Raw genomic sequence first — 24,114 nt, 5'->3', positions numbered from 1 at the left:
TGGCATACACCTATAGTCCCAGCTGCTCAAGAGGCTGAGGCAGGAGGGTCACTTGAGCCCATGAGTTCCAGACTGCAGTGAGCTATGATCTCACCACTGCACTCCAGCCTGGGAAACAGAGCAAGACCTTGTCTCAAAACAAAACAGGCTGGGTGCGGAGACTCACGCCTATAATTCCAGCACTTTGAGAGGCTGAGGCGGGTGGATCACCTGAGGTCAGGAGTTCGAGACCAGCCTGGCCAACATGGTAAAACCCCATCTCTATTAAAAATACAAAAATTAGCAGGGTGTGGTGGCAGACGCCTGTAATCCCAGCTACTCCGGAGGCTGAGGCAGGAGAATTGCTTGAACCCAGGAGGCAGAGGTTGCAGTGAGCCGAGATCCCGCCATTGCACTCCAGCCTGGGTGACAGAGTGAGACTCTGTCTCAAAAAACAAAAAGGACAAAATCATATGTTGATACAGAATACAGCCTGGCGCAGTGGCTCACGCCTGTAATCCCAGTACTTTGGGAGGCCGAGGTAGGCGGATCACTTGAGGTCAGGAGTTCAAGACCAGCCTGACCAACGTGGTGAAACCCCATCTCCACTAAATATACAATATTAGCCGGACATGGTGGCATACGACTATAATCCCAGCTACTCAGGAGGCTGAGGCAGGAGAATCGCTTGAACCCGGGAAGTGGAGGTTGCAGTGAGCCGAGATCACGCCATTGCACTCCAGCCTAGGCAACAAGAGCGAAACTCTGACTCAAAAAAAAAAAAAAAAAAGATACAGAATACAACTTATGGGTAAAGAAAGACTACGATGTCTCTAATATGAGACAAGCACAGTGTGACGCACCTGGAATATATTACATGGCCTAATCTTCACAGCCACCCAGTGAAGCGGCTCCTATGATTATCTCAGGCGGGATCCAAATCCAGCCTGAGTGACCCACGTGCCTGCTGTTGCCCCAGACAAGTCATTTAACTCCTTAAACCTCCGTGCTTAATGGAGATACACTTCACAGCGTTAAACACAAATGAAATCAGCTACACATTTCACCCTTAATCACTGTGCCGTTCTGCTTTCCAACTATGTGAAAGTGTCTGTTCTCAACATCCAGTGCTGTCCAAGAGGACTTCCTGTCCTGATGAACATGTTCTAGATCTGTGCTGTCTGGTGTGATCTCAGCTCACTGCAACCTCTGTCTCCAGGGTTCAAGCAATTCTCCTGTCTCCACCTCCCAAGTAGCTGGGGTTACAGGCATGTGCCACCACACCTGGCTAATTTTTGTACTTTTAGTAGAGAGGAGGTTTTGCCATATTGGTCAGACTGGTCTCGAACTCCTGACCTCAGATGATCTGCCTGCCTCAGCCTCCCAAAGTGCTAGGATTACAGGTGTGAGCCACCGCACCTGGCCTTTTTATTTTATTTTTTACAACATGTTGCCCAAGATGGTCTCGAACTCCTGGACTCAAGAGATCCTCACATCTCGGCCTCCCAAAGTGCTAGGATTACAGGGATGAGCCACCGCACCCAGCCAAGGAATGGAATTTTTTATGTCACTGAATTTTAAATTGCCAGATTGAACAGCTTAGGTTTATAAATTAGTAAGGATGAAACACTCATTGTCACTAGTCTATCTGCTCATTGCAACAAAAAAGTAAAAGACAGCTAGACTTTCAGTCTTTGCCAGTTCACCTATCTTCTCCAGTCCTCAGGGGAAATCTCAGCTTGACTCCTGGCTTCAGAGCCGTGAGAGGCTGTAGTGCATGAAATGTCACATGGAAACTGTTAAAAGAGGGGGCCATATCAACATGCTTACCCTGTATTTTTTTTTTAAATTTCATTCTCTACACATGGGCAAGAAATATGCTTACCCTGTAGACTAACTTCAAGGGCAAGGCCACCATGTGTTGGGGTTTGAATGTGTCCCCCAAAGTTTATGTGTTGGCAACTCAATGACCAATGTCAGTGTTGAGAGGTGGGGCCTTTAAGAGGCGATTAGGTCAGAAGGGCGCTACCCTCATGACCGGATTAATGCTGTTATTACAGAAGTGGGTTAGTTGTCATGCGAGTCGGTTCCTGATAAAGGGATAAATCCGGCCCCCTTCCTCCCCTCTCTCTTGCCCTTACGCCTTCTGCTAAGTGATGACACAGCATGATGGCCCTCACCAGATGCAGCCCCTCAATCTTGGACTTCCCATCCTCCAGAACTGTAAGAAATAAATTCCTTTTCTTTTCTTTTTTTTTTTTTGAGACGGAGTTTCACATTTGTTGCCCAGGTTGGAGTACAGTGGCGCTATCTCGTCTCACTGCAACCTCCGCCTCCCAGGTTCAAGATATTCTTCCGCCTCAGCCTCCTGAGTAGCTGGGATTACAGGCGCCTGCCATGACGCCTGGCTAATTTTCTTTTTTTTTTTTTTTGAGATGGAGTTTAGCTCTTGTTGCCCAGGCTGGAGTGCAATGGCGTGATCTCGGCTCACGGTAACCTCTACCTCCCAGGTTCAAGCGAGTCTCCTGCCTCAGCCTCCCGAGTAGCTGGGATTACAGGCATGCACCACCACACCCAGCTAATTTTGTATTTTTAGTAAAGATGGGGTTTCACCATGTTGGTCAGGCTGGTCTTTAACTCCCAAACTCAGGTGATCTGCCTGCCTCTGCCTCCCAAAGTATTCGGATTATATGCATAAGCCACTGTGCCTGGCCTAATTTTTTGTATTTTTAGTAGAGACGGGGTTTCATCATGTTGGCCAGGCTGGTCTCAAACTCCTGACCTCAGGTGATCCGCCTGCCTTGGCCTCCCAAAGTGCAGGGATTACAGGCATGAGCCACTACGCCCGGCCTAAATTCCTTTATAAATTACCCAGTATGTGATATTCTGTTATAGCAACACAAAATGGACTAAGACACCACATATCATTCATTCATGGACCACATATCTCTCATATGTTAAATAAATAAAAGACCAGCTTTGGGTATTTACCCTGCTTTTAGAATAAAAATAAAAAATTACTAATTAAGCATCTGTTCCATGCCAAGCACTTTCTGTGCCTATTTTGAATTCCCAATATAACAGTGCAAGTAACTTATTCCCATCTCACAGATGTGGAAACTGGAGATCAGGGAGGTAAGTCAGAATTCGATAGCTGGTATGCAGTTGACTCCAGGATGCAAGCTCAGGTCTCTCCTTCTGTGATGGATCACTTCTTCTAGATCCTGCTACCTCTAGAATCTCGGCCAGTCCCTCTCACCTCATATGGCCCCTCCTTTCCCAGCACAGTGTGGTAGTTCGGATTGAAGAACTATAGTCAGATTGCCCAACCCAGCTCCACCACTTAACTGCTGTGACCCTGGGGAAGTTATTTAAGCTCCCCACATCTTAGTTTTGCCATAAATAAAATGAAGATAAACTTCACAGTATTGATAAAAATGAAATCATCTACATAAAGTGCTTGGCATATGGCCTATTCATAATAAAAGCACTCCACATGTGTTATACTATATTGTTTCCTCCATAAAGGAGATGAACGTAAAACTAGAAGTGGTGACATTGTGTTCGTTCTCTGGATGTTGCCAGAAGCAGCATGCCTCTTATTTTTCTTACTGCAGACAGTTTTAAAGGCCCTTGTGGCTGATTAGCATTTTCCAGAAGCCTTAGCTCATCAGGTCCTTTGGCATTCCTGACCCCCTTCTGATGTATTCCAGCTGCTCGGCACTGTTCCTCCTTGGTTACCTGACCCCCTTCCAACTTTGGACAAGTCATTCTAAAACTCTAAACTGATTTATTTAGGTGCCTCTCTTTCTCCTCTCCAGATTATTTGTAATTTGTTAGAATTTGCCTTGGAAAGTCTCCCATCCCTCTCAAACCCCTTCTGCTCATGGGTCCCTGGCAGTGGGATCTCATCTATCTGGTATCTGAGAAATTCAGAACCTGCCTTCCTCAAGGGCACTGAACGTGATGAACCTCCTTGACCAGAACACATTCTAAAGGGACCTGCCACAGGTCTTTACAGATGCCGTTTTTCTTCTGCTTGGAATGTTTGCTGTCCACCTCCATTCCCAGTCTGCCCTTTGCCTAGGGAACATCCGGTTGATCCTTCAAACTCCAAATACATTTCACTTTCTCAGGGAATCCTTCTCCAAATCCCCAGCCCTATCAGAGCCTCCTATTATATATGCCCTTTACCTCTCCTTGACTTCATTCATGAGATGATGTCTGTCTCCAAATATTTTAGTCTGTAAGCTCCACTAGGGAGAGATGGTCTCTGTTTATTCATAACTAAAATCCCCCTTCTGAAAAGCAAGCCCGATACACAGGAGGTGTTACATAAATACCAATTAGTTTAAAAAAAGGATGTTGCTTCTACTTTCCCAACCAGCTCTTCCTTACTAAGCAGGATTAAAATACAGAGCAGGTTGAGTTAGTCTTGTGAGAGCCAACAGTTATCAAGGCAAATCAATACTTTATCAGTCTTAGATGCTTTTAGTTAGACTGTAAAGAGGTTCAACATTTTGAAAGACAATTAGGTAATACATATTAAAATGTAAAGTGTTTGCACTCTTTGACTAGCTTTCCCTCTTCCAGGAAACTATCTAATTAAAATATATAAAAGAGCAGAGAGACAGGCAAAGGTACTGTCCGTGGCGCTGTTTTTAAGAGAACAACCCAATTGTCCATACACAGGGCACTGATTGAATAAATTCTGGCTCATGCACCATGGAATGCCGCTCTACAGCTGTTTACAAAGAAGATAATGGTGATGGTTGCACAACATTATGAACATAATTAGTACTAATGAATTGAACACTGAAAGTGGTTAAAATGTCAAATTTTCTGTTAGATTTGACCACAATTTTTTTTTTTTGACACAGAGTCTTGCTCTGTCGCCCAGGCTGGAGTGCAGTGGCGCAGTCTCGGCTGGCTGCAACCTCCGCCTCCCGGGTTTAAGCGATTCTCCTGCCTTAGCCCCCCACCGAGTAGCTGGGACTACAGGCACGTGCTACCACGCCCAGCTAATTTTTGTATTTTTAGTAAAGACAGGGTTTCACCATGTTGGCCAGGCTGGTCTTGAACTCCCGACCTCAGGTGATCCATCCGCCTGGGCCTCCCAAAGTGCTAGGATTACAGGTGTAAGACACCGTGCCCGGCCTGTAACTTTTAAATGTTGCATGATATATACATTTCTTTTGTAATCAGAAAAAGAAAAAATAAACCAGGCAAATAGTGAAGAAAAGCATACTCCTTAAAATATAGAATAGCAGAATTGTTTAGCGGCAATTTGACAATAATCAAAAGCGTTTTGGTTTTTTGAAATGTGCAAACCCTTTGTTTCAGCAAGTTTACTTACAGGAAGTTATCACTATGAAGGAAAAGGAAAAAAAAAATGTACCTTTACAATAGCAGGATCTGATTACCACCATTTTAACCCAGAGATCAAATGCGGCACCACCGACAGCAGGACCACCCGACACCGGTGCCTCCTGGTGACACGGCCTCACCTATAAAGAAGTCTTGCCCAGAATGTTTAACCTGCATCTAAGCAAGCTTTGGAACCTTACCTCCAGAGTAAGGGAAATGCAGGAGGCAAAAAGAACAATGAAACCCAGAAGGTGGACATTCTACAGGAAAACTGGCCTGGTCTCTTCAAAGAGTCAATGTCATGGGGAAGAAAGTGCTGGGGCAGGGAGCGGGGGTGCTGCTGTAGATTAAGACAGACAGAAATGGAAAAACAAATGCAATGTATGTTTTTTATTAGATCTCGATTTGGAAACAGATAGCTATCAAAGACATTTTGGAAGAAATTAAGAATGTGGTCTGGGTATTACTATTAAGAGTATTATTATTTGGCCAGTGCAGGGCTCACAACACCTGTAATCCCAGCACTTTGGGAGGCCAAGGCAGGATGGTTTGAGCCCAGGAGTTTGAGACCAGCCTGGACAACACAGTGAGACCCTGTCTCCACAAAGGATAAACAAAATTAGCCGAGCAAGGTGGCACACGCCTGTAGTCCCAGCTCCCTGAGATGCTGAGATGGAAGGACAGCTTTAGTCCAGAAGGTCAAGGCTGCAGTGGGCTGTGATCATGTGTGCCACTGCACTCCAGCCTGGACCACAGAGCAAGATCTTATCTCAAAAAAAAAAAAAAGGGGAGGAGGAGGAACTGGATTATTCCAGCTGTATCAAAATCACCTGGAAGATTTTGTAAAAACTCAGCTTCTAAGCCCTATCACTCCCAGAGCTCTGAACCAGATCACCTGCAGTAGGGCCTAAGCATCAGTCAAAGATTACCAGGTACTCTGAGATAGCCACATCTGGTAACCACTGAACCTGATGTTCTCCAAAGTTCCTTCCAGCTCACAGTCTATAAATATTCCTCCCCAGCAAGCAGGCTCTCCAGTAAACCCCCTTAATCCCCAAAGGCCTGGAGGAAAGCACAGCAATGTCAGAATGGATTTATCTGTATCAAGGAAGAAACCCCCAGAACCCAGGCCCTTCTGGCTTAGCCACAGCCTTCACCTTCATGTACATGCAGGTAAGGAAGCAACGAGCTACATGTGTGCACATGTGAAATGCAACCCAGTGTGTTGCCCCAGAACGCACATGAGACTCAGAACAGCACTCGATTATGATCAGGCCCCTGGCTGGTCACACAGCTTACTCTTTCTTCTATAAAACAGGGAGAATGATCCCTCTAGTCTACCTCACTTAACAAAGAATTCATTTAACAATGAATACCTTCCTAGGTGCCAAATGCTGTTACCATGAGGCTTCCAAGCTTTTCCAAGTTAAGGCACATTAACAAAATAATACATTTGGACACCACAGAGCAGTAAGCAGACTAAACTGCTGCCGGGAGGCAACCGGCAGGCTCAGCATGTCACCCTGCTAGGGTAGGGTAAAGCCAGGGCTCACTATCTTGACATGCCCACGTCCCATCTGCTATAGCGCACCTGAGGGATGCCTAGTTGTACCACATTGGACACTGGGAACACCACCATGGGGCCCCTACCGTCAGGATTACCATCTGGTAGAATAAGGAAGACACCAAAACAGAAAGTGCTGTAGTATTATAGTTGCTATTGTGCACATTAGGTGCAAGATTCAGTGAGGCCACAGAAATATGAGCAATCAGGCGCAAAAGTAGGCAAGATTTTATCAGGCTCAAACCAGATCATGTTTGAGTTCAAGTTCAAAAAAACTGGCTAGAGATGCATATATTTTGAAGGTAATAATAGTAGGATTTGCTGAAAAGTTGGCCAAGGGGTGTGAGAGAAGGAATCAAGAATATAACTTAGGTTTTGGACCTAAGTAACTGGAAAAATGGGTTGCTATAAACGAAATGGGGAAGGCAACAGGAAGAGCAGGCATGCACGGTGAGATCAGGAGTTTGGTTCTGGACATTGGACTATCTGATACCCAAGTGGAGAGGCCAAGCAGGCAGGTGGATTCTCATCCTAGATAAGCAGCCCTCTAGAGCTGTGTTAATTTGATGATTCATCTAGAAGTATAGATTATCACAACTCAAGATGACCCCAGATCACCAAGAATTTTTTCTTCGTTTGACAGATGAGGATATGAATGCCAAGGTCACATACCTAGTTAACAGAAGTTAGGGGCAGAATTCAAGCCCTCCAATTATCAAGTCAATGCTTTCCCTCCCATACTACCTCCCCAATTTAAACTAACGTCTTCCTGATTCATTAAATGTTTCTCCAGTCCCAGACTATGTGTTGTGGTGCCTGAATTTTAGGTGAGAAAACATGTCAAGTCATCACTCAAGGGACTGTGTAAGTGACTATGTGAGAGAAGTGCTGTGAGAAAAAAGTTAAGCTGCTGTAACAGCATAAAGCTGGACAGCTTAATCCAGAATGGGGGAAGGGCTTCTCCAAGAAAGTGATGTTTGATCTGAGGCTAAACAAATGGGCTTTAGGGGAAGGAGTCCAGGGAATTTGGCACAGAGAGAACAGCATGTGCAAGAAAGCACTTGCAACTGAAAGAAAAGAAAAGCAGCCAAGCACGGTGGCTCATGCCTGTCATCTCAGCACTCTGGGAGGCTGAGGTGGGTGAATCACCTGAGGACAGGAGTTCGAGACCAGCCTGGTCAACATGGTGAAACCCCGTCTCTATCAAAAATACAAAAATTAGCCGGACGTAGTGGTGGGCGCCTGTAATCCCAGCTACTCGGGAGGCTGAGGCAGGAGAATCACTGGAACCTGGGAGGCGGAAGCTACAGTGAGCCGAGATGGCACCACTGCACTCCAGCCTGGGCGACAGAGACAGACTGTCTCAAAAAAAAGAAAACAAAAGAAAAGCAGCTTGGTTGTGGCAAAGTGAAGAAGAAATGGCAGAAAATAAGACTGAGGAGACAAAAAGGAACCAGGTATCACGAGGGACCTTGAAGGTGTAGAAATGCTACACAATGGGCCGGGAGCAATGGCTCACGCCTGTAATCCCAGCACTTTGGGAGGCCGAGGCGAGCGGATCACAACGTCAGGAGATCGAGACCATCCTGGCTAATATGGTGAAACCCCGTCTCTACTAAAAATACAAAAAATTGGCCGGGCACGGTGGCGGGTGCCTGTACTCCCAGCTACTTGGGAGGCTGAGGTAGGAGAATGGCATGAACCTGGGAGGTGGAGCTTGCAGTGAGCCGAGATCGCGCCACTGCACTCCAGCCTGGGTGACAGAGTAAGACTCCGTCTCAAAAAAAAAAAAAAAAAAAAAATACAAAAAGTTAGCCGGGCGTGGTGGCACACACCTGTAGTCCCAGCTACTTGGGAGGCTGAGGCAGGAGAATCGCTTGAACCTGGGAGGCAGAGGTTGCAGTGAGCCAAGATTACACCACTGCACTCCAGCCTGGGTGACAGAGCGAGACTCCGTCTCAAAAAAAAAGAAGAGGTTGACAGTAGCTTATCGTGTACCCTCTTTCCTAGCAGCACATTTGCACTCTATTATTTGCCAAGCAATAGGACTCAGATACCAAGAAGAGTGAGACAGTCACTAGACTAATATGCCTCAGTCTGGCCAAGATCAGGAAGTAAATGCAAAACCTCACTGTAACCTTTGAAAGAAGGACACACACACACACACAAGGGGCAGGAGTGGAGCACAGAGAATGAGAAGCTCTGCCTGGGATGTTTCCACAAGGCTTCACAGAGAGGGCAGCACCTGAGCAGGGTCGCAGAGGGCAACCAGGCATTTGCAGGGCAGGTGAAGAGAACACACAGCATGCACACAGAGACTCACCAAGTGAAGCATGCAGAAGCTGCCAATCACTCAAAATGCTGGGGTGTAAAAGACAAAGCAGGAGGCCAGGCACGGTGGCTCGAGCCTGTAATCCCAGCACTTTGGGAGGCCAAGAAAGGCGGATCACCTGAGGTCGGGAGTTTGAGACCAGCCTGACCAACATGGAGAAACCCGGTCTGTACTAATAATACAAAAATTAGCCGGGCGGGCCGAGCGCGGTGGCTCACACCTGTAATCCCAGCACTTTGGGAGGCCAAGGCGGGTGGATCACAAGGTCAGGAGATCGAGACCATCCTGGCTAACACAGTGAAACCCCATCTCTACTAAAAACACAAAAAAAAATTTGCCGGGCGTGGTGGCGGGCGCCTGTAGTCCCAGCTACTCGAGAGGCTGAGGCAGGAGAATGGCGTGAACCTGAGAGGTGGAGCCTGCAGTGAGCCGAGATCGTGCCACTGCACTCCAGACTGGGCGACAGAGCGAGACTCCGTCTCAAAAAAAAAAAAAAAAAAAAAAAAAAAAAATTAGCCGGGCATGGTAGCGCATGCTGTAATCCCAGCTACTCGGGAGGCAGAGGTTGTGGTGAGCTAAGATTGCGCCATTGCACTCCAGCCTGGGCAACAATAGTGAAACTCCATCTCGAAAAAAAAGACAAAGCAGGAAATAGTGGAAGATCAGGGTGGAAACCCAGCCAGGCAGGGGAGGGTGTGGCTCGCTGTCCTAAAAACCTGAACTATAACCTGCTGTTTACAAGGGGCAATGTGGCACAGTAAAGAAAACTTAACCCAACCGGGAGCAGTGGCTCACGGATCCCAGCACTTTGGGAGGCTGAGGCGGGTGGATTATCTGAGGTTGGCAGTTTGAGACTAGCCTGACCAACATGGAGAAACCCCGTCTCTACTAAAAATACAAAAAAATTAGCAGAGTGTGGTCGCACACGCCTATAATCCCAGCTACTCAGGAGGCTGAGGCAGGAGAATCACTTGAACCCGGGAAGTGGAGGTTGCGGTGAGCTGAGACTGCACCATTGCACTCCAGCCTGGGCAACAAGAGTGAAACTCCATCTCAAAAAAAAAAAAAAAAAAAGAGCTGACTCCAAAGCTCAGCTCTCTCACTTACTACCTACATGACAAGCACATTTCGCCCCAATTTCCTCACTTGGAAGAAAAGAATAATATCTGCAGTATTATGCGAGGAATGAAATGATATGAAGGTTATTCTGAGTTACTGTGAAGCATGAAATAATATGAATGGGTTCCCAAAGAATAGCAAGTATGTAATTATGTAATATGTAAAATACTAAAAGTAATTCCAGCACTTTGAGAGGCTGAGGCAGGAGGATCACTTGAGCTCAGGAGTTCAAGACCAGCCTGGGCAACATAGTGAGACCTAGTCTGTATTTAAAAAAAAAATTACCAGAATTTTTCCTCCGTTATAAAAAGCAAGATATATTTCATGGAGAAAATATAGAAAAATCATAAAACACACAATTTTACAGACTCCCTGAAGCCCATCCAGGGACGTCTATCATCATTACCCATCCACCAGCTCCCTGGCCTGGTACAGGATATCTTGTGGGTCTCTAATACTCAATGACTCCAAGCAAGGCACCAAGCACTAGTCCATGCTGCATCTCTCCCTCCCCACAATCCCTGGTACCATGGAATCCATTGTGCCCACACTGAACAGGTGTCAGGGCTGAAGTTTCTGAGCAAATACAACCATGATAATACTAATCTTTATTAGTAGTATTTGATACTTTTGTTTTTAATGTAATTTTTTATTTTGATCAGAGTAACATCTTTACGCATTATTAAAATTTAAAAACTATCATTATAAAGGAAACCAGGACTCAAGTCCCAACCCCCCATTTCCCTGCCCCAAAGACAACAAACTTCAACACTTGGTGTACTTATCACAAATTCATTCTCAAACTCTCCATCGGCTACGACACTCGATATTATGAATGCGTCAGGAGATCCACCAGCCTCGTCATCTCCTGGAGCCTCTGTCTCCTTCCCCATAAGGTCTAATACCTCTCTGGAACTCACATCCATTAGTATCCTTAGAATATCCTGTCCTCCTCTTGAGGTGGATTCTTGTTTCCTGGATTCAGTGGATTTTTCTTAGATTACTCTCGTTTTGAGAGAACACATCCTCAAGTATCTGCCATCCTCCCACTGCAGCCTCCTAAAGTGCTGGGATTAAAGGTGTAAGCCACCATGCCCAGCCCAGTATTACTTAAAGAAGGATGATGATGATGCCTTGGGCATATTTTTAATTTTCTTTTTTTTTTTTTTTTTTAAGACGGAGTCTCACTCTGTCGCCCATGCTGGAATACGGTGGCGCAATCTTGGCTCACTACAACCTCTGCCTCCTGGGTTCAAGCGATTCTCCTGCCTCAGCCTGCTGAGTAGCTGGGATTACAGGCATGCACCACCACGTCCAGCTAATTTTTGTATTTTTAGTAAAGACAGGGTTTTGCCATGTTGGCTAGGCTGGTCTTGAACTCCTGACCTCAAGTGATCCGCCCGCCTTGGCCTCCCAAAGTGCTGGGATTACAGGCATAAGCCACTGCACCCAGCCATATTTTTTAAAAATAACTTTACAGAGTTCTGTTTTTATTTCCTGATTCCAAAAGTAAAACACACTCAATGCTCAGTTCAACCTCAGGCCACAGAGACATTCCGGAGGTCACCCATAAGGCCATCCAACACAGTTTTCCCAAAACTGGGAAACGGGAAAATTTTTTCCCATACTTGGAGCCTACGTCTCAGGCCTTGTAAAATCCTCACTGGTAAATCCCAGGCCCTCATCTAGAAGAAATACTTTCACTGCGCCCTCGCCCTCCACTTTCCCCCACTTTCTGGGGAACAAAGGGGCTGAGGGCAGGACTGGGGTGGCCTCGAGGCAGAAAATCTCCCCTCATCAACTCCCATAAGCCCCCGGTTCAACATGACTAGGTCTGGAAGCTCACTCTCTTCCCGAAAGCCTATTCTACTACTGGTCAGTTCTAAGATTTTAAACTAATGCTTCTTAAATCAAATGAAAATGTGCCCCCATTACATCATTCCAGCTTTGGAGATCTGGGCTCAAATCCCAGCTCTGCCCCTTACAAGCTGTATAACCTTCTGTGGTTTTATTTAATCCCTCTAAACATCAATTTTTCCCATCTGTAAATGGGGATAATGCTTCACAGGCTGCAGTGAGGATGAAAGGAGAGAACCTAGACCAGTGCCTGGCACATGACAGGCCTAACTTCCTAGTCCTATCCTTTGGAACCAGATCAAATGAGGCTAGTCAGTCTTCCACAACCAGCCCTTCAAATCACTGAAAACCACAATTATGTCTTCTCCATCCTAAGCATCACTATAGCACTTCCTCAGCCACAAAACAACTTCCTAATTTTACACCTAAGTGGGAGTCTCCCATCAGGGTGACCAGTAGCCAGATGCCCACAGATCTGTTTTGGAGTAAATATCACCTCCCACACATCTCTGTGCCAGTGACTCTTGTGAACCTTGCTGTGCATAGCTCAGCCTCCCTAACTGCCTGAAGCTGCAGAGGCTCAGAGACAGGAAGGGGCCTGCCTAAGGTCAAACAGCTGGGAACTTGCAGAGGCCGAGACTTTCTCCCTGTGCTACCGACAGTGTCTCCCAACCTCTGCTTCAGGCCCAGCGGCCAGGTGGGCTGAGTCCTCCAGGGGGTTGTTGGTCCCAACTGCTGACCCTAAGTGCCTTTGCTGAGTCTAGCTGGATGAGCCACAAATCTCCAGGGCTTCCAGGGAGTAAGGGAGGCTCTGCTGATCCTGCATCTACCAACACAGAACAGTGGGCAAACGCTGAGGGAAGGGGCATCCCCACAGCAGACCCCCACCGGGGAGCCAGGCACCACACGGCTAGGCAAGACAAAGGAAGAAAGGATGCTGCTGGCGAGATGACAACAGCTCTCTTACCCTAACAATTGTGCCAAGTGGGACTACTACAGGTCATTCTGTCCCTTGTTTACATGAGAAGACAGAGACTTGGACCAGATGGGAAAGTAAAGTCCACTAAAATATAAGCTCCATGGGGACAAAAAATGGTCTATTCTGGTCACAATATATTCAGAACCTAGGACAATGTCCAACACATAGAAGAAGTTCAAGAAAGACTTACTGATGAAACAGATGAAGGCAGAGCCGTGACACGACCACCGGCCTTCTGGATTGTGCTTTCAAACTCAAGTTAAGTGCCTCTGGCAGAAGCCGTGGTGAGCAACAGCATGGGTTCAGAGCTGTGGCAGATGGGAAAAGGGCCCACCCCACGGCACATCACATGTACACCCACTCAGAACTCCCCACAACCCCACTTGGCCAAAGTCAGACATGCTGCCCTCTCTTCCCAAAGGACGGAGGTCGGAGGTCTTCCCTTGGGACCAGTTGTATTCAGAGAATACTACAATCGAAACGGACTGACCTATTCTCGGGCAGGCTTCTGCCCACCTTGTCCAGCATGGTGCATACAGCACTGCTTGTTGGGGAGCCATGTACCAGTGAGCCCCAGCACACAGAGCAAGCTACAGAGCTGAGGGTGCCGAGCCACCCAAACAGGCCAGGGTCCTTGAGACAGTTGCTTTAACAACTGACAGAGAAGTCACCAAGCACTTGTCAGAGTGCCATCATGGAAACACTCCAAGACAAGTGCCGAGTCACAGAAATGGCATCCACTCTAGGGCTGGAGGGATCTGGCTTGGAATCTCAGCTTCCCTAGCTGTGGGACCTCAGGTAAGATTCTTTACCTCTCTGAGCCTTAATTTCCTCTTCTGTAACATGGGGGTAAAAGAGCAGAGATTTTGGCCGAGGGTAATGGCTCATGCCTGTAATCCCAGCACTTTAGGAAGCCGAGACAGGTGGATCACCACCACTCCTGAGCCCAGAGTTCAAGACCAGCTTAGGCAACAAAACGAGACCCCCATCTCTACAAAAAAATACAAAAATTAGCCTGTGTCTATAGTCTGAGCTACTCAGGAGACTGAGGTAGGAGAACTGCTTGAGCCCAGGAGTTTGAGGCTGCTGTGAGCCAAGATCGAGCCACTGTACTGCATGCAGCCTGGGTGACAGAGCAAGACTCCATCTCGGAAGAACAACAACAACAAAAAAAATGGCAGAGATTTTGTGAGGATTAGAAAGACTTGTAAACACAGAGGAAAAGTCTAGAATGATAAACACAAAATTCCCCTGGGGACTGGGACGGGGAGAAGAGAGCTTTTATGAATATACTGCATTCTGTTACAAAAAAAATATACGAAAGGCACAGAGCTTGGTAGCTGGGCTTCTGGCAGGCATTCAATAAACGTAAGCTGATATTACTCAGTTCTCCTGGGAGAATGAGATGCTGCTACTAAAACGTGGCCTGCCTGTGTACTGGGGAGAGGATTACGGGCAGATGTTTTTCCACTATGCGGCCTACTTCTCCCTCCCCAGCCACCAAAGACCAGAGCCCCAGAGCAGGTCCCAAGCACCAGGACAGCACATCTTGGAATTGAAATGGAACTGAAAAGCCCTCATCTATCCACTACTTCTGTATTTGAATGCCTAACACACTCACCCAACCTAGCCAAGCTGTCTCCAGCAGTGGGGAACTCATACATTACACGGCAGCCCATTTCACAGAAGGATGACTTTGGGCTCACATCTCTTAGCAACTAACTGCCTAGCCCTTCCTGGCAGAGAAGTCTCAGATGGACTCTGTCTAAGTGGGCAACACAGGAATGCACATCAGTCCACACCCTCCTAAGGAGAAGCATCTTCCCACACCTCCATTGCAGGGCTTCTAACAATGTTCTCCCCCTCCTGGTAGGCGATGCCTGGCTCCTCTCCTAAGAAACCAAAGCTAAACAATTCCCTCCTGCCAGCAGGCAGTCAGCTAGCTTGGTTGCTATGCAACTGGCAGGAACAAAAGTGATGCAGTCCTTTTCAGAGGCTTGGAAAGGGAGCAAGGAGCCATGTCTCTCCAAGTCAAAGCCTCTAAATGGGTACCAAAGGCAGCAGGGGGTTCCTTTAAGGAATAGGCTGATGACAGATTCGCTCATCTGACTAATTCTCTTTTGCTGCCTACATCAGTCGTACACTGTGAGCTGCATACAAATCCCAAGCCCTGCTCTGGCCCCACAGGCAGCAGCTCTGCACCTACACACTTGAGACGGGCATTCTCTGCAAGCTCAACAGGCAGCCTGTGAGGCTGAGCTGAAGCTCAGTCAAGGAATAAAGCTGCCTCTGTGCAACCCACCCCTCTAGCCTCTCCCCCACCAGCCTCACTGGTGTTTAGGGCAGGAGACAATCACAGTCTCAAAGACATAACCCAAACGGGCACAGAGCCGACTGAACTGTATCCCCTATATCCAGCCCGCTCCACAGAGATCAGTTTCTACTCCCTCTGGGGAAACGGTTTGGCTGACTGGTAAAAAGCCTGGGTTCTGCAGTCAAATCTGCATTCATGTGCTAGCTGTGACCTCAGAGGAGCTATTTAACCTCTCTGGGACTCAGTTTCATCATTGTGAAACAGGCTACTCATATGTACTTCTTAGGGTTGTTGTGAAGGACAAATGAGGCAATATTTGTAAAACAAGACCTAGTTCTGTGACTGGCGCAGAGGGCCTGATTGCTCAACAGATGGTGGGTAATGTGTTTCTCCGCTCCTCCAGGCCTGGATGGGCATCTGTCATTGTCTGTGGGCGGACCAAACACACCACCACTACATCCATGTTCCAGGACGGGTGGCTGAGGCTGTACTTAACCCCACCCAGCAAATCCCCCCCACCTACTCCTTGCTTCAGTACCGTGTATTATAGCTATTTAGATGACTTCTCCCTCACCACCCTAAAAGCTCTTCCACAGACAGGGCCCTTGTCTTAGAGCTCTGTGAACACACTCATGACACAGTGAGTGCTTATAAATACCACAACCACAGATGCCCTGCAGAAGGTCAAGGAGCCCGGCTACAAGGAACTAAAGAAGTGTGGCATACAAGAAAATTAACCGGGTGTGGTGGCGCATGCCTCTGGTCCCAGCTACTTGGGAGGTTGAGGTAGGAGAATTGCTTGAGCCCCAGAGGCAAAGGTTGCAGTGAGCAGAGATCGTGTCACTGCACTCCAGCTTGGGCTACAGAGTGAGACTCCTTCTCAAAAAAAAAAAAAAAAAAAAGAAGATATGTGGCAGGGACAGGGCGGGGGTTTTAAAGGAACTCTAGATACCTCTTTGGTAAGTCCCACAAATGCCCACAGAATTAAAGCTCCCAATCAGAAACCGTCTCAATCTCTCCAGGGGGAAAGCAGAAATACTCACCAGGCCTCAATTCACCAAGGGCCTAGACTTAAATATTTCATGATAAAAATAAATACTGCAAATATAACTCTAAAGCTCACTTCCCCAATGTTGTCCTTAGAGAATTAAAAAACTAAACCAAAAGATTCGTTTCTACCTCTTCCCCCAACTCTTTTAAAACAGTATTGAAAAGGTTTTCTTGGCCAGGCGCAGTGGCTCACGCCTGTAATCTCAATATTTTGGGAAGCTGGGGCGGCTGGACCACTTGAGGTCAGGAGTTGGAGACCAGCTTTGCCAACAGGGTGAGACCCTGTCTCTACTAAAACAAAAAATACAAAAATTAGCTGGGCATGGTGGTGCGTGCCTGTGATCCCAGCTACTTGGGAGGCTGGGGCAAAAGAACTGCTTGAACCCAGGAGGTGGAGGTTGCAGTGAGATCATGCCACTGCATCCACACTGAGCAACAGAGCGAGACTCTGTCTTGAAAAAAAGGTTTCCTTGAACAACTACCACTTACCTGCTATCTGGGGAGATGATGGGAGGAACAAGCAATTTTCACAACTGGTTTGTTTTTTTTTTTGAGACAGAGTCTCGCTCTGTTGCCCAGGCTGGAGTGCAGCAGCGTGATCTCGGCTCACTGCATCCTCTGCTTCCTGAGTTCAAGCGATTCTTCTGCCTCAGCCTCCCAAGTAGCTGGGACTACAGGCACACACCACGATGCCCGGCTCATATCTGTATTTTTATTAGAGACGGGGTTTCACTACATTGGCCACACTGTTCTCAAACTCCTGACCTCGTGATCCACCCATCTCGGCCTCCCAAAGTGCTGGGATTACAGGCGTGAGCCACTGTGCCTGGCCACAACTGGTCTTTTTTAAACGTATGAGCTAAGGATAAAGGCTGGGGTGATGGATGCCACGGGCCATCTGCAGGGGCTGGAGACAGAAATGAATATTCACCAAGTGCCTCTACCCTGCACTGGATTTGCCCCAAGTACTTTATCCACACAATCCCACGACTACCCTGTGAGGCAGAAGGCATTGTGCCCATTTAATGGATGAGGAAACTGAAGCTCTGGAATGCTGTTTTGCCCAGGGTCACACAGCAAGGTGGAATTCCAGACCTGGCTCCAAAGCTGGTGCCCCTTCCTCTGGCCCAGGTGCTGCAGAATAAAACTAAAGAGGTTGGGTGCAGTGGCTCACGCCTGTAATCCCAGCACTTTGGGAGGCCGAGGCAGGTGGATCACAAGGTCAGGAGATTGAGACCATCCTGGCTAACACGGTGAAACCCCATCTCTACTAAAAAAAAAAAATACAAAAAATTAGCTGGGCGTGGTGGCGGGTGCCTGTAGTCCCAACTACGCGGGAGGCTGAGGCAAGAGAATGGCGTGAACCCGGGAGGCGGAGCTTGAACTGAGTGGAGATAGCGCCACTGCACTCCAGCCTGGGAGACAGAGCCAGACTCTGTCTCAAAAAAATAAATAAATAAATAAATAAATAAAAAATATGGAAACCATTCTCCCTACCTTTAATTTACTTGGGAGGCTGAGGCAGGAGAATCGCTTGAACCTGATTCTCCTGCCTCAGTCTCCCAAGTAAATGGGATTACAGGTACACGCCACCATGCCCAGTTAATTTTTTGTATTTTAGTAGAGACAGGGTTTCACCATGTTGGCCAGGCTGGTCTTGAATTCCTGACCCCAAGTGATCCACCCACCTCGGCCTCCCAAAGTCCTGGGATTACAGCCGTGAGCTACCATGCCTGGCCCGTTCTCCCTACCTTTCAAGACTTCCAAAATGAAGATATTCTACAAGGGGAAAATCTGTCCCTACTCTCAATCTTAGAAATGGCCTATTCCTAAAATAATATCAGAAACTATTTGCAGTGTGTGTGTTTTTTTGTTTTTTTGTTTTGTTTTGTTTTTGAGACAGAGTCTTGCTCTGTTGCCCAAGCTGGAGTACAGTGGCGCAATCTCGGCTCATTGCAAGCTCTGCCTCCCAGGTTCAAGCGATTCTCGTACCTCAGCCTCCCAAGTAGCTGGGTCTACAGGCGACCACCCACACACCCAGCTAATTTTTTTCTATTTTTAGTAGAGATGGGGTTTCACCATGTTGGTCAAGCTGGTCTCAAACTCCTGACCTCAGGTGATCTGCCTGCCTTGGCCTCCCAAAATGCTGGGATTACAGGTGTGAGCCACTGCGTCTGGCCTTTTTTTTTTTTTTTTTTTTAAGACAGAGTTTCATTCTTGTTGCCCAGGCTGGAGTGCAATGGCACAATCTTAACTCAGTACAACCTCCGCCTCCCAGGTTCAAATGATTCTCCTGTCTTAGCCTACAAAGTAACTGAGATTACAGGTATGCGCCACCACACCTGACTAATTTTGTATTTTAAGTACAGATGGGGTTTCACCATGTTGGTCAGGCTGGTCTTGAACTCCTGACCTCAGGTGATCCACCTGCCTTGGGCTCCCAAAGTGCTGGGATTACAGGCATGAGGCACCACACCCGGCTCACAATGCTTTATAGCACATCAGAGTCAAAACAACTTTTCAAATATTAGGCCTTCAGAACCCTTCTTAACTGAAGGGTAGTTATTAATTACACTGATTTGCAGATGTGTAACTAACTGCAGGACCACAGAGAGTTGAGACTTTGCCCGAAGCTACACAGTAAGCCAGTGGCAGAAGTCTCCCAAGGCTCCTGAGGGTCCATCTGCTGCTTTTTTTTTTTTTTTTTTTTTGAGACAGAGTTTCACTCCTGTTGCCCAGGCTGGAGTGCAGTGGCGCGATCTCGGCTCACTGCAACCTCCACCTCCTGGGTTCAGCTGATTCTCCTGCCTCACCCTCCCGAGTAGCTGGGATCACAGGCATGCGCCACCACGCCTGGCTAATTTTTTTTTTTTTTGTATTTTTAGTAAAGATGGGGTCTCACCATATTGGCCAGGCTGGTCTCGAACTCCTGAGCTTGTGATCCACCCGCCTCAGCCTCCCAAAGTGCTGGGATTACAGGCGTGAGCCACCACGTCTGGCCCATTTGCTGCTTTTTAAAGGCTACAAGAAGTCTCTCTACAATACCTTCCCTCCTTCATGCTGAGAGGCCCAGAGCCCACCACTGCCTTCCAAACCAGGTGCTGGGAAAACGAGGCAAGTCAAAGAAAGCTGGAGCCAAGGAAGACTCAACACTCTCTTCCCACTGGCCAGGCACAGTGGCTCGCGCCTATAATCCCAGCACTTTGGGAGCTCAGGAGTTCAAGACCAGCTTGGGTGACATGGCAAGATCCCCATCTCCACAAAAAATAAAAAATTAGTTGGGCATGGTGCCACATGCCTCTAGTCCCAGCTACTAGGGAGGCTGGGGTGGGAGGACTGCTTGAGCCCAGGAGGTCAAGGCTGCAGTGAGCTATAATTACACCACTGCACTCCAGCCTGGGTGACAGAATGAGGCCCTACCTCAAAAAAAAAAAAAAAAAAGGAAAAAACAATTTTTTTTTTTTATAAAAAAGGTAAGCATTTACAAGATGGCCCTCTTGGACACACACCAGGTTTCACAATAAGACCAGATAGGACAGAGTCCACATGAGACAAGATGCTCATACTTGACTCAAGTGAGGGCCCCTGAGTAAGACACTTGACGTCATCTGGCTTTCTCACCTGTGAAATAAAGTACTTGAGAACTGATGAAAGAATCAAAAATTTATCAATGAGATTCTGCCCTTAGCTAATTTTTATAAGTACTGTGCAGGCCGGGTGCAGTGGCTCACACCTGTAATCCCAGCACTTTGGGAGGCCGAGGCAGGCAGATCATGAGGTCAGGAGATCGAGACCATCCTGGCTAATAGTGAAACCCTGTCTCTACTAAAAATACAAAAAAAAATAGCCAGGCATGGTAGCGGGCGCCTGTAGTTCCAGCTACTCAGGAGGCTGAGGCAGGAGAATGGCGTGAACCTGGGAGGCGGAGCTTGCAGTGAGCCAAGATCGCGCCACTGCACTCCAGCCTGGGCGACAGAGTGAGACTCCGTCTCAAAAAAAAAAAAAAAAAAAAAAGGCTCGGCGCGGTGGCTCACGCCTGTAATCCCAGCACTTTGGGAGGCAGAGGCGGGCGGATCATGAGGTCAGGAGATTGAGACCATCCTGGCTAACACGTGAAACCCGTCTCTACTAAAAAGACACAAAAAATTAGCCAGACGTGGTGGCAGGCACCTGTAGTCCCAGCAACTCGGGAGGCTAAGGCAGGGGAATGGCATGAACCCAGGAAGCAGAGCTTGCAGTGAGCCGAGATCGCGCCACTGCACCCCAGCCTGGGTGACAGAGCGAGACCCTGTCTCAAAAAAAAAAAAAAAAAGACTGCAAACACATGACCACTGAATTCAATCAAGCTCACCCATCCCTCAGTTACTAAGACCCCAAACCCAGCAGTCACCCATATTCTCTATCCCTCCCATGCGCCAACCCATCTGCCTCCAAATATATCCCAATTTTGAATACATCTCATTATCTCCACCCCCCAGATCCCTAGTCCCAGACTCCTCTGCCATTCCTGGGATGACTCCAACAGTCCCCCACTGGTCTCCCTGCCTCCTCCTTTTGACCCTCTATGGTCCATCATGCATGCAGCAGCCCAGATGATCAGATCACATCACTCCCTGGCTTAAAATCTCCCAGTTTTCACTACACTTGGATTTCCTTACCGAAGCCTGCCTGACCCTAGCCCCAGCCTCTTGTTCAGACCTTTCGCTCCTCAGGACACTGTAGCAACACTGGCCTTAGCTCTTATCCTCAACACACTCAGCTCATACCTAGGTGGGTGCTCTGCACATGCTCCTTCTATTTGAAGTCTCCTCCAAAAATGGTAAACAGCTGCGTTCGTATCATTTAAGTCTCAGTTCAGATGTCACCTCTTCTACGAGGTCTTCCCCAAACACCCCAGTTAAAAATGCCACGTTCCCACCCCTATTCTCTCTACCTTATCTTCCCCACAACACTCAGTAATACAATATTCTTATTTTTCTACTTAATTTCCCCAGGACAACAATTTAAGCCCCACTATTCTTGTTCACTACTGCACCCCCAGTGTCTAGAACAATGCTAGGCAGTGCTAGACATTAAGCTTTTTCTTTCTTTTTCTTGAGACAGAGTTTCACTCGTTGCCCAGGCTGGAGTGTAGTGGCGTGATCTCGGTTCACTGCAACCTCCACCTCCTGGGTTCAAGTGATTCTCCTGCCTCAGCCTCCCGAGTGGCTGGGATTACAGGCATGTGCCACCACACCCGGCTTATTTTGTGTTTTTATTAGCGATTGGGTTTCACCATGTTGGCCAGGCTGGTCTTGAATTTCTGATCTCAGGTGATGCATCTGCCTTGGCCTCCCAATGTGCTGGGATTACAGGCGTGAGCCACCGAGCCCAGCCAAAGCTTTCAAAGAACACTGTGAAGCAGTTGGTTTGAAAGGTAATGCTGTGCTCCCTTAATCCTCAGGATGGTGTGTCTGTTCCCTCTGTCCACATCTAAGATGGAAGCTTATTTACCAATTCATTCATTCACTCAATTCTAATAACAACTGATATCTGCGAAGGTTATCACAGTGACCATACAACCAGAATCATCTGTTTCACAATTCAAACCAAGATTTTATTTTAACATGGCACAGAGTTTCTGCCAAATATTTTTGTAGTTAACTGCCATCACAAATTTATATGCAAGAGGTTACATGACTTCCCCCAAGGTCACATGAAACCTCAGCACCCCAGTTATCTCAAGGCAAAACCAAACACCTAATAAACATACTTGCAACTGCTCAGCCCCTCTTGTGTATTACTCAGTCATATGCACAAAAATAAATGCTAAAACCAGAGAATAAATGTGGTTTTTCAAAAATCTCACCTCCTTAGCTGGTTGCAGTGGCTCACGCTTGTAATCTCAGCACTTTGGGAAGCCAAGCCAGGATTGCTTGAGCCCAGGAATTTGAGACTAGCCTGGACAACATAGCGAGACCCCCATTTCTTTAAAAAAACAAAACAAAATAAAACAAAACCCACGTTCTATTTTCTTGTTTCTAATCTTACTACCTGGTAGCAGGTACTGTCAAACGAGAGTACACATTCAACTTGGCACTGTTCTGAGGTTATGGTTCCCTGATCCACAGGCTGAGCTCGATGCCAAAGGGAAGCCGCATAGTGCCAGTTGCTAAGCCCTCAGGCTTCGGAATCAGACATGTCCAGATTCAAACCATACCTACTAACAACTACTGATAAAGCCCCAGGCAATTTTTTTTTTTTTTTTTTTGAGACGGAGTCTCACTCTGTCACCTAGGCTGTAGTGCAGTGGCGCGATCTCGGCTTACTGCAACTTCCGCCTCCTGGGTTCAAGGGATTCTTCTGCCTCAGCCTCCCGAGTAGCTGGGACTACAGGCGCCTGCCACCACACCCGGCTAATTTTTGTGTTTTTAGTAGAGATGGGGTTTCACCATATTGGCCAGGCTGGTCTCGAACTCCTGACCTTGTGATCCACCTGCCTTAGCCTCCCAAAGTGCTGGGATTACAGGTGTGAGCCACTGCGCCCTGCCACAAATTTATTTAGCAATTATATAGCCCTTACTAAGTACCAGGCAGGGTTCTAAATACTTTACAACTATTACATGATTGAAACAGATATACTATTATTATTGTATCTAAAGGCAAGGAAACAGGTGCAGAGAGGTTGAGTAACTTACCCAAAACACAGCAACATGAGTATTAGAGTTATTACGGTATTCAAATCTAGGCTGCCTGATGCCAGAGTCCATGCTCTCAACCATAACACTATGTTTGCTCTCTAATCCTATTTCTTCATCTATAAACCAGGCTAATAGGCCTGCCTCATCTCACAGAGTCATGTGAAATTAGTCATACACAGTAAGATAAATGTTAGGTACTCTTAGTGCTGGGAGTAACACCCATCATTCTATTATCTACCTTCACCTTTGGTCCAGCCAAGGAAAGAAAAATACTGTATTTGGCTGAGAAAGATCTCCAAGGCCCTCTGCAGTCAGGTACATTAGAATACAGTGGAAGCTCCACGAGAACAGGGACTGTCTTTGCTTACCACGGTATCCAGAACAAGCATTGGGCGCTCAGTAAATATATGGTGAATGAGGTAGGAATGAATTGACTACAGGCATAGGGTTTTGCATACGCGACTATTAAGGTAGTAACCATCACTTCTCAAATGTATCTAAGCACAAAAGGGGTAAATATACAAGCTTCTCAGAGAAACCGTGTTAGTTGGTTATTTGAGACAGCCTGGTTATTGGGAGGCAGTGTGCAAACTGCATAATATTGTTCATTCATCTTAGCTGAAGGAACAAACAAGGAGACCAGGATTTTAATCCTGACTCTGCTACTGGAAGTCACCCAGGCTCTCAAGGTCTTAGATTTTTCCACCTGTATAAGAGGTTAGTCTATGTGATGGTTGTAAACTCATTCTACTTGCTCATCACTTTCTAACATCCAGTTGCTGAATATACATTTGTTCAATGAAGATCACCTCCAATGGACAGACAATGGATTCAGGAAGTAACTTACTCAAGGTCACAGGATCACGAAAGAGA

General features: G+C 47.1%; 1 protein-coding gene across 4 annotated transcripts in view; it reads right to left on the bottom strand.

Annotated features, from left to right (window-relative positions):
• Positions 1–24,114, bottom strand: part of ACO2 (aconitase 2) — a 60,166-nt gene that overhangs the window by 33,793 nt on the left and 2,259 nt on the right. Inside the window, exon 1 of one of the 4 annotated variants that reach the window (XM_063807927.1) lies at positions 17,051–17,265. The exons of the other annotated variants lie outside the window; for them this stretch is intronic. The gene's annotated coding sequence lies outside the window, so the exon portion shown is untranslated. Of the gene's footprint in view, positions 1–17,050; positions 17,266–24,114 lie in introns of those variants that run through there. 4 annotated transcript variants of the gene reach the window in all.

The sequence above is a fragment of the Pan troglodytes genome, chromosome 23, assembly GCF_028858775.2.
Source record: "Pan troglodytes isolate AG18354 chromosome 23, NHGRI_mPanTro3-v2.0_pri, whole genome shotgun sequence".
NCBI lineage: Eukaryota > Metazoa > Chordata > Mammalia > Primates > Hominidae > Pan > Pan troglodytes.
This window is presented reverse-complemented; position numbering and strand designations above follow the sequence as displayed.